Genomic DNA, 12,893 nt, shown 5'->3' with positions numbered 1-12,893 from the left:
ATTTGTGAAACGAATGTGCGCTAATGATAGACTTATGTTGAGAGTGATGACTTGGAAAAGCTTATAATTTCTTGGATGTCAAAAGGAAAGTGCGCAACTGAACTTTTGATGAGCTGTCATTAAATATCAATTGGATTTGGAAATGTACCAATGTTTCAAGATGTAATTCTGCCATACATATTAATACATTTGATTGTAATTGTCAAACTTAATTTACTGTACAGGTGCTATTGTGTGTTTCAAGATGTAATTCTGCCATACATATTAATACATTTGATTGTAATTGTCAAACTTAATTTACTGTACAGGTACTATTGTGTGTTTCAAGATGTAATTCTGCCATACATATTAATACATTTGATTGTAATTGTCAAACTTAATTTACTGTACAGGTGCTATTGTCTGTTTCAAGATGTAATTCTGCCATACATATTAATACATTTGATTGTAATTGTCAAACTTAATTTACTGTACAGGTGCTATTGTCTGTTTCAAGATGTAATTCTGCCATACATATTAATACATTTGATTGTAATTGTCAAACTTAATTTACTGTACAGGTGCTATTGTCTGTTTATCAAACTTAATTTACTGTACAGGTGCTATTATCAAACTTAATTCGTGCATTTGTGGTAGAGAATTGAGAATACAGAAATGGTGCTATATAACCAGAGAAAACAATGAAATATATAAATGTATATGATAAATTATTTTTTAATAAAAGACATTTTTTAAAGGTAAATTCTGTTTTGACTTCATTTTATTAAACATGTTTATGTAAGCATGTTGTGGGAGAGAGGGTGTTAAAGACCCCTTCCCTGCAATTTTGGACGTTTTTTTGAAAATAATACATATATATCACTTTAAAAACATTAAACCATGTCATTCCTTGTCTTAAATGTACGTTTTATGGTAAATTATGATAAAAAGTGAGAAACAATGCACTACCTAAGTAGCTCGCGGCGATCGACCTCTCGTGGACGGTCTTAGGCCTAGCCTAGCTAGGCTTAGTTTTGTACAGTAGGCCTAGCTGGTAAACATCGATAACGTACGAACATCCTACGCTAGCTATATACCTAGCCTGACGTTGTATAGTTGCTGCATTAATTGTCTTTCTATTTTTGCCAGACTCCGTTGATACAAATTGGGGAAAACCCGGTATTTTCGCTGAAAAGTTAGGAGTCTTCCATTTGTTTTGGCTTCACGATCGATCGAAAAGTGGGCGAATTACAGGTGAAAAACAAAAATATCAATCCGCGCGCAATGCATTTTGGGATTTATAGCGGGCCGCTATAATTATTAGAATCGATTTATTTTTCACATTTTTAACCGTTTAAAGACGAAAAAAGTTATCGCAATAGGACCATATAGTATTATTTTTACATTAAATATAGTTTGTGATCTTAAATTAGATCTAAAAAACGTAGGGAATGGGGCTTTAATCATCAGTCTAGCAGACCTTGTCTTTTAAGGCGAGCGAGTGTGATCACTCACCTAACACACTCCTAAACTGCCATTGAGGTAAATTTGGTAAGCTTCTACACACCAAAATACAAAAGACAAGGCCTGGTCTAGGTCTAGTATTTGTGAAACGAATGTGCGCTAATGATAGACTTATGTTGAGAGTGATGACTTGGAAAAGCTTATAATTTCTTGGATGTCAAAAGGAAAGTGCGCAACTGAACTTTTGATGAGCTGTCATTGAATATCAATTGGATTTGGAAATGTACCGTATTCATTCAATTAAACGCTCTGTGTTGAATAAGCCCTGCAACCTAACCCCCATTCCCCTTCCCCACTAGGGAACATCATTCGGAATAAAGCCCCCATCCCCCTCAAATTAAACGCTCAGGGCCTTTATTTTTTTCCTCATCAAATGTCCACAAAAATATATACAATACACATCCATGATATGCAATTGACCAAGCATTTTTACTGTATTTTTTCACTTCTTGATATTAATTGTGTTGTATTTTTTATCATACCTAGGGTGGGTGTATTTATTTGATTATACATGTTACCATATTACACCAAAAATAATAAATGTCTCCTTCGAATAAATGCCTCCCTTGAATAAACGCCCCTTAAAAACCCTCCTGAACAATAAACGCTGCCTTAAACCCCCCAACCCAAACAATTAACGTCCCAGGGAGTTTATTCGAATAAATATGGTAATTGCATTCTTAACTTATTAAAATTAAAATTTATTTACACTTCCGCCAAGGACAATGTTGTTATCCTCATATGTCTGTCTGTCCATCCATTTACAAGATATCTCAAGAAGATCTTGCCAAATCTTTATAACATATTGGAGGACAGGTCTGCTTTAATCTGCAAAACATAATTGTTGGTCAGGGTTGGATTCTGTACTGCCAAAAAAGGGAAACTAGAGAAACTTAATATTCCGAGTTCAAATACTCTTCAGTAGGAAAGGTAATGGTAAAAACTTTACCAAGACTTTTTGGCGTGAAGTGCGAAGTATATATATATATATATCAGCATTAAAAACATTTCATATCATTTGGCTAGAGAAGAAGCTTGGAGGATACGTGTTCTGTACTTTGATATTGTCACTCAAAAGGCACCTTTGACGTTCCATACTTTTTAGAGGTTTGCTTTTACCACCACTTTGGTGGTACCCACATGTTATTCCATTTTATCTAGCAAAGCGAGTGGTGTGGTCCGTGTGGTGGTGGGTAAGAAAACGTGCTAGGCCTAGGCCTATTCCTATTGTTATTGTCTTTTAAAATGACCATGTAGGCCTAGCCTAGGTGAATAATGGAAATTAGAGGGCGCTAATGCAGTTTCGTACCCACCCCTTAAAATTACTCAAAATGATTTCAATACTTCATCTAGCCTACTCACGAGTTGTCTACAGCATTCAGCAAGCATAAAAAATACGAAACGCATGTCGGAAATAATGAAAATTATAATTATTTGGTGCGTGCTTTAAACGTTAGTAACTACGCCCTCTATAGAACGCAACTGTTTACTCTATTAATAGAGTTAATGTCCTGTGAGGCCTCCGTACTTTTATCGGCAGGCCTAGCGATGATTTTCGCGAAGCTAAGCTGGCGATGTATTTCCGAAGGGTGCTCAGTATTAATTGATTAAAAATAGTTTTAAATAAAAAATTATCGATTTTTTACAATTTTGTGATTGCAGAATGTTGTAGACAACTCGTGAGTAGATTGGATGAAGATTTTGAGTAATTTTAAGGGGTGGGTACGAAACTGCATTAGCGCCTAAATATACTAAATATTACCGTAAAATCGAAAAGAAATTATCGAAACGGAGTGATTTAAAATGTGCAAGGATAAATCGGCATTTCGGTTCGGAATCTTCCATTATTCTATTGTAAAAATCGTAGGATAAAGTAATAGCGCCCTCTGATTTTTTTCTTTGGGGGAGGGGGGTGGTGTTTAGCGTAGTAAAAAGGGACTTTTCATTCATTGTTGTATTATATATTTTGATTAAATAAGGTTTGATTATATATTCTCACATATTTCCTCATTTTCCAATTTATCTTATTCGCAGATGACAACAATATTTTCTTTTCTCACAAAAATTTAAACACTCTTGTTAATGTTAATTCTGTGCTTGATAGAGTTTCTTTAGGTTTACACATCTAAAACTAACTTCATCTACTTTACACAACAACCGTAACAATACTTTTCCTTTTGATATTATAACCGATGGAAACCCAATATAAAAAGGGAACAATTTAAAATTTCTTTGGGTTCAAATTCAAATTGATTCAAAATTGAACTGGCAAACACACATTGCGATTAGGCCTACTAATAAAACAGTGTCTAAAAATGTTGGTGTTTTAAGTAAATTAAAATATATTCTTCCATACAATATTTTATTTTTGCTTTACAACACTCTCATTTTATCATACTTAACCTACTGTAATATTGCTTGGGCTTCAATTTCTAACAACATTTTGCAGACTGATCCTTGGACTATTCCATCAACATCCAAAATTCACTGTCTCTTTAAGCTTCAAAAGAAGGCTCTAAGGATTGGCACTGGAGCAACCCCAAGATCCCATACAAGGCAATTATTCCACCATCAGCTAAACACTTTAAACATATTCGATATTAACAAACTGCAAACTCTTGTATTTATGTTTCATGTTATTAATAACCAAAACTCCCTTCTCATTTTAACTCGTTGTTTACAATGTTTAGTGAGCTTCATCCTTATAAGACGAGGTCATCTACCCGGAAACATTTTATTTATGAAAAGTACACTATAGCCCTCAGGAAAAATTCTTTCATTTTTAACGGACCATTTTTATGGAATAATTTAACTTTAAACATTAGATTATCACAAACATTACTTTCGTTTTTAAAAAAATACAAACAGTTCTTAATCCATCATCAATATTCTTTAGATAGTTAATAAGTTTGTTACTATGGAATTTATTTCTTATTTTTCCTTCTATTTATATTCAATCAAATCTGTTTGGCTTTTTTGTTCTTTTTTTTTAGAAAGAAATTTACGTTACCATGTACAATGTGTTTGTGTTTTTTTGCATTTAAATATTATTATGTTGATGTATGTTTATTATCTATAATATTTGCCTATTGTCTAAATGTATGAATAAATACAATAAGATATTTATTTTCCTTTAGTTATTCTGTATATAGTATTTTAAACTTGTATATTTTTCCCATTGTAGCCAATACTACAGTATTACTGATTTAATTATTCGCCAGTTTAAAAATGTTTTTCTAATGTATTCATAATGGACAAATAATATTATCAGTATCGGTTAGTGTGGTTGGTGAAGCGACAGTACTATGTAAAGAAGAAAAATGTAAAATAAATATTTCATTAACCAACGTATAAACTAAACGAAAACATCCTACCGCAACGTATCGTATTGACGCGCGCGCAACATAAGAAAATACTCTTCTATATATTTTTGCATCCCCTCTTCGATCGAGAGAATCATGATGAACGTAAAGCAGTCGGTGTTGAACACGTCGGTTCCCACTTGTGATTTGTTCTTAAGGCGCACTTTGCGTCGATCTGGAAACTAATTCCAGCTCTTAAAATATTTCCCGGGCCAAATTTGGCAGAATATATTCAAATTATGATTTGACAAGAAGTAAAAAGAACGAACGATATAGGCATCAGCGTTCTGCAAATTTTGGTTATAAATCGGTCGTTTCCTGCGACATATCATCTGTTTCACGGCTTCCATAATTCCGAATAATTATGCCATTATGTCAACGTTCACAAAGACAAAAGCCATTCAAAACAAAGATTGAAATAAAAAATAATCCCTCCAAAATTACAAGTTGCCGATTTTGTTACGGTTGCAATGTGATTAGTGACGATAGTGTGTTCACGTTTAATTTATTTTTTCGCTAAGACTATAACGAAACTCGTGTTCATCATTCGTCGTATAGCCAAATTCGTGAATGTGGGAACCGGTCGTTCCACTGTGGTGTCTTTGTCGATTTTTGATCTTAGTATTGCTACCCATATCGATTGTTATTATCATTGTTGTTTTATACTATTAATAATAAGAGGCCCTTGGTGGCCACTTTCGTCCCAAAATGTGGACTTGGAAAACATAAGGCAGGTGTAATAACAAAGGAAAAAAAATATACTTATAGCGGTAATGACAACAACCTAAAATAATTATACTAATAATAATTAACGTTCTATATTTTATTATTAATCATTATTATATACGCCCAAGACGTATTCAGTTTGTACATAATATCTAAGATCTTCTTAGACATAATATAAAATTACTAATAATAATAATAATTTTATTGTTTCTCTTTATATAACAGAGGCACAATTCTCAAGAGATGTGCAACAAAATAAAATAAATATGGACTTATCTTAAATACACAATTCAAATGCAACCATTTATAAAATATTATTACATTAAAAAGTATATAAACACTAGGTTATAAAAATACATTCAATACATTTGAGCGAAAAGTAAAAGATTGTGTTATGGAAGGATATTATAAATTTCGTTGCGTTACTAGAGGGCGCTATTAGTTTTAAACGAACTGAACAATAGAATATCCCAAAATCCGATTAGAGTTTCTTTAATTAGTGTTTCGATAATTTCTTTTCGTTTGTACGGTAATATTTAGTATATTTAGTTTACTTTAACCATTTGAACTGTTTGCAGGCTTCTTAACACATTTTAAAGAATAAATAAGCGATTTTAAAGGCCGGACCAGTTTTGGCCTAACCGGACCTGTTTTAGCGGCTGTTCAACGCCAAAATCGATCCGGCCGGACCAGTTTTGGCGGCCAAAACTGATCCGGCCGGACCGATTTTGGCCGGATCAATTTTGGCGTGACAGGCCTACCTTATAATAATATTATTATTAATGTAGGCTTATTGATGGAAATTCTTCGGTTAATTTAAACGACCAAGGCCTAAGTGAATATTATTGCCAAGGAATCATTAATTCGTAATTATCTGTATATTATTCTTCGCAAGGTGAATGCAACGCCTAACTAGACAAGCTTATTATATAAGGATGCCTAGCTACCCTACCAAGTAGATATCTCTTCAAGTAGATAACTCTACAAATTTAAGCCAATCAACACTCTGCATAGGTGATTCATCATCTTTGTTTTGACAGAGGGCTCACTCTACAAATTTAAGCCAATCAACATTCTTCATAAGTACAGTACTTCCTTTAGGTAGGTGACTTTATATTTTGTTTTTGTAACTTTTATAGAGTTTTCTATGTGTACCACAATCAAGATTCAAAACATTGATTCATCCTTATACAAATCAAGTCTTATGCATCTGCATATGAGTTTGGATTACATTCCTAGACAATGTTATGGCTACCGCCGTCTTAACCACTCGCCTGCCAAAAACAAAAGTATAATTCAATGAATATCTTACAAACTTTGTCAGAGTTACAAAAGAAAGTTTTGAAAATGGTTCTATAATGTAATGTGTAATTATAAGCATTACATTTAGCTGCCAATTGTAGTTTTATTACTGAAAAGGTTAAAAGAAACCAGTAATTGTACTTTAGTTGGAAGGAAATTTGATTACTTGACCTTTATTAACTGGGTTTTATGATCTACAAAGTTGCAATGGTTTAATTGTATTATAAAAGTGTTTCCTATTTTTATTAACAGTTGTAATATTGGATAGCATGCATAACTGATTGAGGAAGTCATGTGACACAGATGACGGGGTAAAAAGGATGTTGTATGCAATAAGCAGCTTCATAGGCTGTAGTGTTGTAGTATAGCAGAATTATTAATGGCTAGGCCAGAAAGATGCAAGTTGCCCAATAGACTTTTTGAAGACAGCTTATGAGGTATTTTATGAATTATATACTCTTACAAGATATTTTGTTTAATTAACTTAATTACTTAAATTAATTCATATGTATTAATTTTATAAATGTAACATGAAAATAGCTTAAAGACCCATTCCCTACAATTTGTGATGTTTTGTAAAAATAATGCATATATATTACTTTAGAAACATTAAACCAGGTCTTAAATATACGTTTTATGGTAAATTATGATAAAAAGAGAGAAACAATGCACTACCTAAGTAGCTCGCGGTGAATGTCCTCTCGTGGACGGTCTTTAGGCCTAGCCTCGCTAGGCTTAGTTTTGTACGCCTAGCTGGTAAACATCGGTAGCTGAAAAGTCCAACATTGTTTTGGCGTCACGATCGATTGAAAAGTGGGTGAAGTAAAACGAAAATATCAATCCGCGCGCAATGCATGTTGGGATTTATAGTGGGCCACTAAAATTATTAGAATCGACTTATTTTTCACATTTTTAACCATTTAAAGATGAAAAAAGTTACTTCAATAGGGCCATATAATATCTATTTGTACATTAAATGTAGTTTGTGACCTTAAATTAGATCTAAAAAACGTAGAGAATGGGTCTTTAAGCCCAGATTTATAATAATAATACTAAAACAATGAAAAATTGAAAAGGAAAATTTAAACATCAACAAGATTGGGATTTAAAACGAATATGTTGGTGATGCCAACCACCGTCATCAGCCTTGTGACTCTGATTTCCAAACTCTGGTTAAAAAATAATATGTTAAGAATAAAAAATAATATGTTAGGTAATTTTTTCAATTCACTTGGCCAGTCATTAAGATTTTTACTAGTTTTGATTTTGTGCTCAGTTATTTTATTGTTTTTTTTATGATGTATTGTGTATTTCTCATTTTTTTAAGGTTTTTTTATGCTTTCTTTTTTAAACATTTTAAATATTTCAAGTACCTTTTAATAATGTAAAAAATTGTCACAATTTTTTTGTGAAGATGTATTTAATAAATATTCCATTATGAATGAATGAATATCGCCATAGGTGGCGTCCTTGCTCTTGTTGAAGGAGGAATATTCACAAAAAACTTCAGAAGAATGACTAGCTGTAATTAAATAAATTGGCTTCTAGATTGTTTTCTTTTTTATGTATGTTTAGGTAGTAATTTAGACATTATTGTGCTTCTATCTTTCTCCACTAGTGTTATGTTTGCTCATCAAACAGATCACCTACATTTCACACCTGTTCCTCAAAGTACAATCATCAGAGAAGTCTTTTACCATTTATAGAACTGTTTAGAAATCTTACAACTAATTCAGAACCTAGTGTTAATACTTATTGCTTATTAAGTATATATATATTTAGTTGTTTTTACAAATCTCCATCAAATTACAAATTATTAATTTTTTTTAAATGGCAATAGTGAACAATACCAAAATAATTTTGAAAATAATAAGTCTCCATAATAAATGAATATGTTGTTGAATATGTTGTTGGATGCTGCTGTTGTTTTGAATTCAGATCACCTCCCATTTTTTTTAAACAGCTTGAATTTATATTAAATAGACTAGTAGACAGGACTGATTGTGAAAGTCATACCCAAAAAACACGGAAAGGCTACACACTGTATAGGTGTGTACTGTACTGCCATTTTATATAGAAATTACTTGGCCAGATGTAACCGGTTCTTGCTGGTTACACACCAAGCTCAGGATTCGAGGTGACGTTCTGGCTTTGTTGGTTTTCAGATAGTTTATTCTCCTCACTGCGGATCAGTCAATAAGAGATCAGAAAAACTTCATTAAAACATAATAATAAAACATAGTTGTAAGTCACAACACACATTTGATCGTATAGTTTCTACCTTACATTGCGTTGTGTTTAATTTACATTACTTTAATGTAGCATATATATACTTTAACGGTTCCAAAGTATATCAAATAAAAGTATTACAATACAATTTTAAATTACAGTACACAAGAAGTTGTCTATTATTTATGGTACTATAAATACACAAACATAAAAGTACTGTTTACAAATTAATAGTAACAAAGTTGCCTTAAATAACAGATTTAACAAATTAGTCTAAACATAGAGAAAATACTAATTGATATGCTAATACTAATTGATATGCTAATACTAATTGATATGCTAATTTAGTGTCCAAGCTTATGTATGTGGGTTGCATTTAATTGGTTTTACTATTACAGTTTATTTTTAATTTGGTTTTATCGAACTTCCGTTTTATCTGAGCATTATCTGTTTTAATCTAGTCTATCTTTATTTTTATACTCATATATTTTTATATTGTATGTTTAATTGTTTTAAGGATGCACCATTATTATGTGTGCCGCTGTTCAAAAAGCGTTTTCCAAATAAATTATTATTATTATTATTAATGATCTAAAATAACATATGAATTACAGTAAATTAAAAATGTCCTTACCTGCGGATCAGTCAATAATAGATGAGGTTTGTCATTGTTGTCCACATCTATAAGGGTAAATTCTGACCAAGTTCATTTTCCGCGAAAGGAAACAGACTAACTTTGCGCATAAAAGACACTGCGATAAATATGTACTATGAACAGCGATTTAAATGTATTAAATAATAATGATATTATTTATTATTTTTATATGATTTCATAATTATTAGAATTAATAGAAACAAAATATTAAATTAATTAACCAAATAAATTATTATACAAGTACAACAATGTTAGAGTCCAACTAACTTAACTAATTAAAACCAGTCTTTTAAGGAAAGATAAACAATTAATTTTACTAAATTAACCAAACTAAGAAAATATAAACAGCATGAATGTTTTGGAGGTGTGAAAATGATCATAGTTCAGGAAGTTTTTTTTTTTTCTCTCTTTCATGGGGGTCACCCACATTTATTCATTCCTTTTACTGAAGATGTTGACTCTCAATAAAACTATTCTTGATTGACCAGTTTCTAAAACATGCCGATTTCAAATCTACAAAGTTGAATGTGTACAGTAATGGTTGAATTGTACTATACAAGTGTTTCCTATTATTATTAACAGTTGTAATATTGGATAGAATGCATAACTGATTGAGGAAGTCATGTGACACAGATGATGCAGTAAAAGGATGTTGTATGCAATAAGCAGCTTCATAGGCATGTACTGTTGTTGTATAGCAGAAGTATTAATTTCTGGGCCATAAAGATGCAAGTTGGATAATAGACTCTTTGAAGAGAGCTAATTTATGAGGTATTCCATTAATTATGTACATGTACTTTTAGAAGATATTTTGTTTTTAAATTAAATAATTAATTAACTTATGTATTAGTTTATTAATGTAACATGAAGATAGCTTAAGCCATAATATCTCTATGCTTAAGCCCAGGTTTATTTTATAAACTTTGTTACCAATACTTAAAAAAAACGAAAAAGATGTATTGAAAAGGAAAATTTAAACATCAACAACATTGGGATTTAGAATGAATATTTTGGTGATGCCAACAATCAGCCTTGTGACTCTGATTTCCAAACTCTTCTGAATATTGCCATAGGTGTGGTCCTTGATCTTGTTAAAGATGAAGTATTCACAAAAACTTCTTAGGAACTAGCTGTAGTTAAACTTTCTCCACTAGGGTTATGTTTGCTCATTATCAAACAGGTCAGGGGCGGATCTAGGATTTTGATAAAGAGGGGGGCCGATAAGGGAAAATAATCGTCTAGGGGGTTGGGGGGCATGCTCCCCCGAAAATTTGTTTTCTAGACGCCCGGAGATAGCATCTGAGGCATTTTGGCCAGTCGATTCTTGTCATATAATTATCTGAATATAGTGGGTTTTATAGACCATATTTAATATACGGAACTGTTTTTTGTTGCGCATTATAAAGCCTGTTTTCCCGTCGCAAATTTCAGTGTGAAAATTGAAAAAGTTATGGGTTTTGATGCTTCAACCCAGCCGGCCTAGGACATGTTTTCCATGATATCTTAATCTAGTCTTTACAGTAAAGACAAACATTAAATTAAATTGTTTTTATATTCAAATTTAGTTTTACTTACACTTGTTATTTTGAAATATCAGACTTTAAAAGAGTACAAAAAACATCGTCGCGTTGTAAAAAATTGTCAGCGCGTACATATTTTTTCACAGACAATGATGACGTAATTTATAAACTATTTAATTGGTCAGACAGTTTTACCGATTGTCGTAACGTTTAAGTTGAACTCGGTTCAACTTTAAAAAAAAGTTGAAGATTTTAACGATTTTTAATGTTGATTTTTACCCCCTTTTCTTGTAATGTCGTTGATAAAATCGTATGTAAATGGGTGCATAATATATATATATATTACAAAAGGTGGGGGGCCGTGCCCCCTAAATCCGACCCTGCAGATACTCCTACATTTCACAACTTTTTCCCAAAGTACCACTCGCACTCATCAGAGAACTTACAACAAATCATGAACTTAGTGTTAATACTTATTGTTTATATGTATATTTTTAATAGTTTATACAAATCTCCTTTTCAATCTGAAATTAATAATTCTCAACCAATGAAAACAATTACAGTGAATCAAAAACCAATGATAAACCAACTCTATATTCACTCAATCTAAAGTGTATTACAGACTTTCTGTAATGGAATACAATTCATACCTTGTATTATTGGTTCTCTACTTCTCCTTTCTTTACTGTATCTCCCTTGCCTAGCATTCTTGCTGCTCTATCAAGAATAGTACATAGTTCGTTGTTATAAAAGTTCCAATACCCAATTTACAGTGTCATAGGTTCAAAAATCACTCTTGCATGGTATTGGTAGCCTTTATTGCTAATGCACATTATAAATGAAAATATTAAACCAAAAGGGAAAAAGTACATCCACTCTACCGCTGCCTAATTTTGAGAAAAGCCATTTTAAATTTTTTTTATCCGAAGTGACAGTAATCAAATTCAAACAGTTTTTATTATCATCATGTTAATTAAATAATGGAAAATTTGGGGTTTTATGTACATGCTACTAGACAACTTATTTATGCTTTTGTTACGTCTACCGAAGACCCAAATCAAGTGACTCAGCCATTTGCAAAATATTGCTACAAGGATCGTACAGATAACTTATTTTAAAAGATCTGCATTGGCTCCCAATTCCTGAATTGATGTTTTTAAAATACTTGTTTTTGTCTACCGCTCCACAATTTACCATGCGATTTCATACTTCTCCAATTCAATTTTTAATATAAACCTGTTTGCAATCTACGACTTAGATGTTTATTTACGATACTACGAACTTCAAAATCATAGTGTAATCGCTCATTTACTTGTACAGCTCATTTCTATCTACATTTCTTTGGAACCAAATTCCGGACATTTTCTTTAAATCAAAGATTAATCATCAATGATTTCACTCATTTCATTGTTTTGTCAATGCGCCATGAACATCTAATTTGTAATGGAAACCGGTGCAATATAATATACTTCATTTACAACCCCCCTGCCCCAATTAACACAAGTATATGCTATTGACTGAAAATGCACAGTAACAACCACTGTACTTCATTTACAACCCCCTGCCCCAATTAACACAAGTATATGCTATTGACTG

The 12,893-nt window shown here is 31.9% G+C and overlaps 1 long non-coding RNA gene across 2 annotated transcripts; it reads left to right on the top strand.

Annotated features, from left to right (window-relative positions):
* The first annotated feature begins 6,455 nt into the window (after positions 1-6,455).
* Positions 6,456-10,459, top strand: LOC140046438 (uncharacterized). Of its 2 annotated transcripts, none has more exons than XR_011844785.1 (3): positions 6,456-6,692; positions 7,146-7,330; positions 10,360-10,459. It is a non-coding gene; the product is annotated as an uncharacterized lncRNA (long non-coding RNA). The 2 variants fall into 2 exon arrangements; XR_011844786.1 differs by having other exon boundaries at positions 10,376-10,435.
* The last annotated feature ends 2,434 nt before the right edge of the window (positions 10,460-12,893 follow it).

Source organism: Antedon mediterranea, chromosome 4, assembly GCF_964355755.1.
Source record: "Antedon mediterranea chromosome 4, ecAntMedi1.1, whole genome shotgun sequence".
Taxonomy (NCBI): Eukaryota; Metazoa; Echinodermata; class Crinoidea; order Comatulida; family Antedonidae; genus Antedon; species Antedon mediterranea.
Note: the sequence above shows the minus strand (reverse complement) of the source record. Positions and strands in the feature narration are given on the sequence as shown.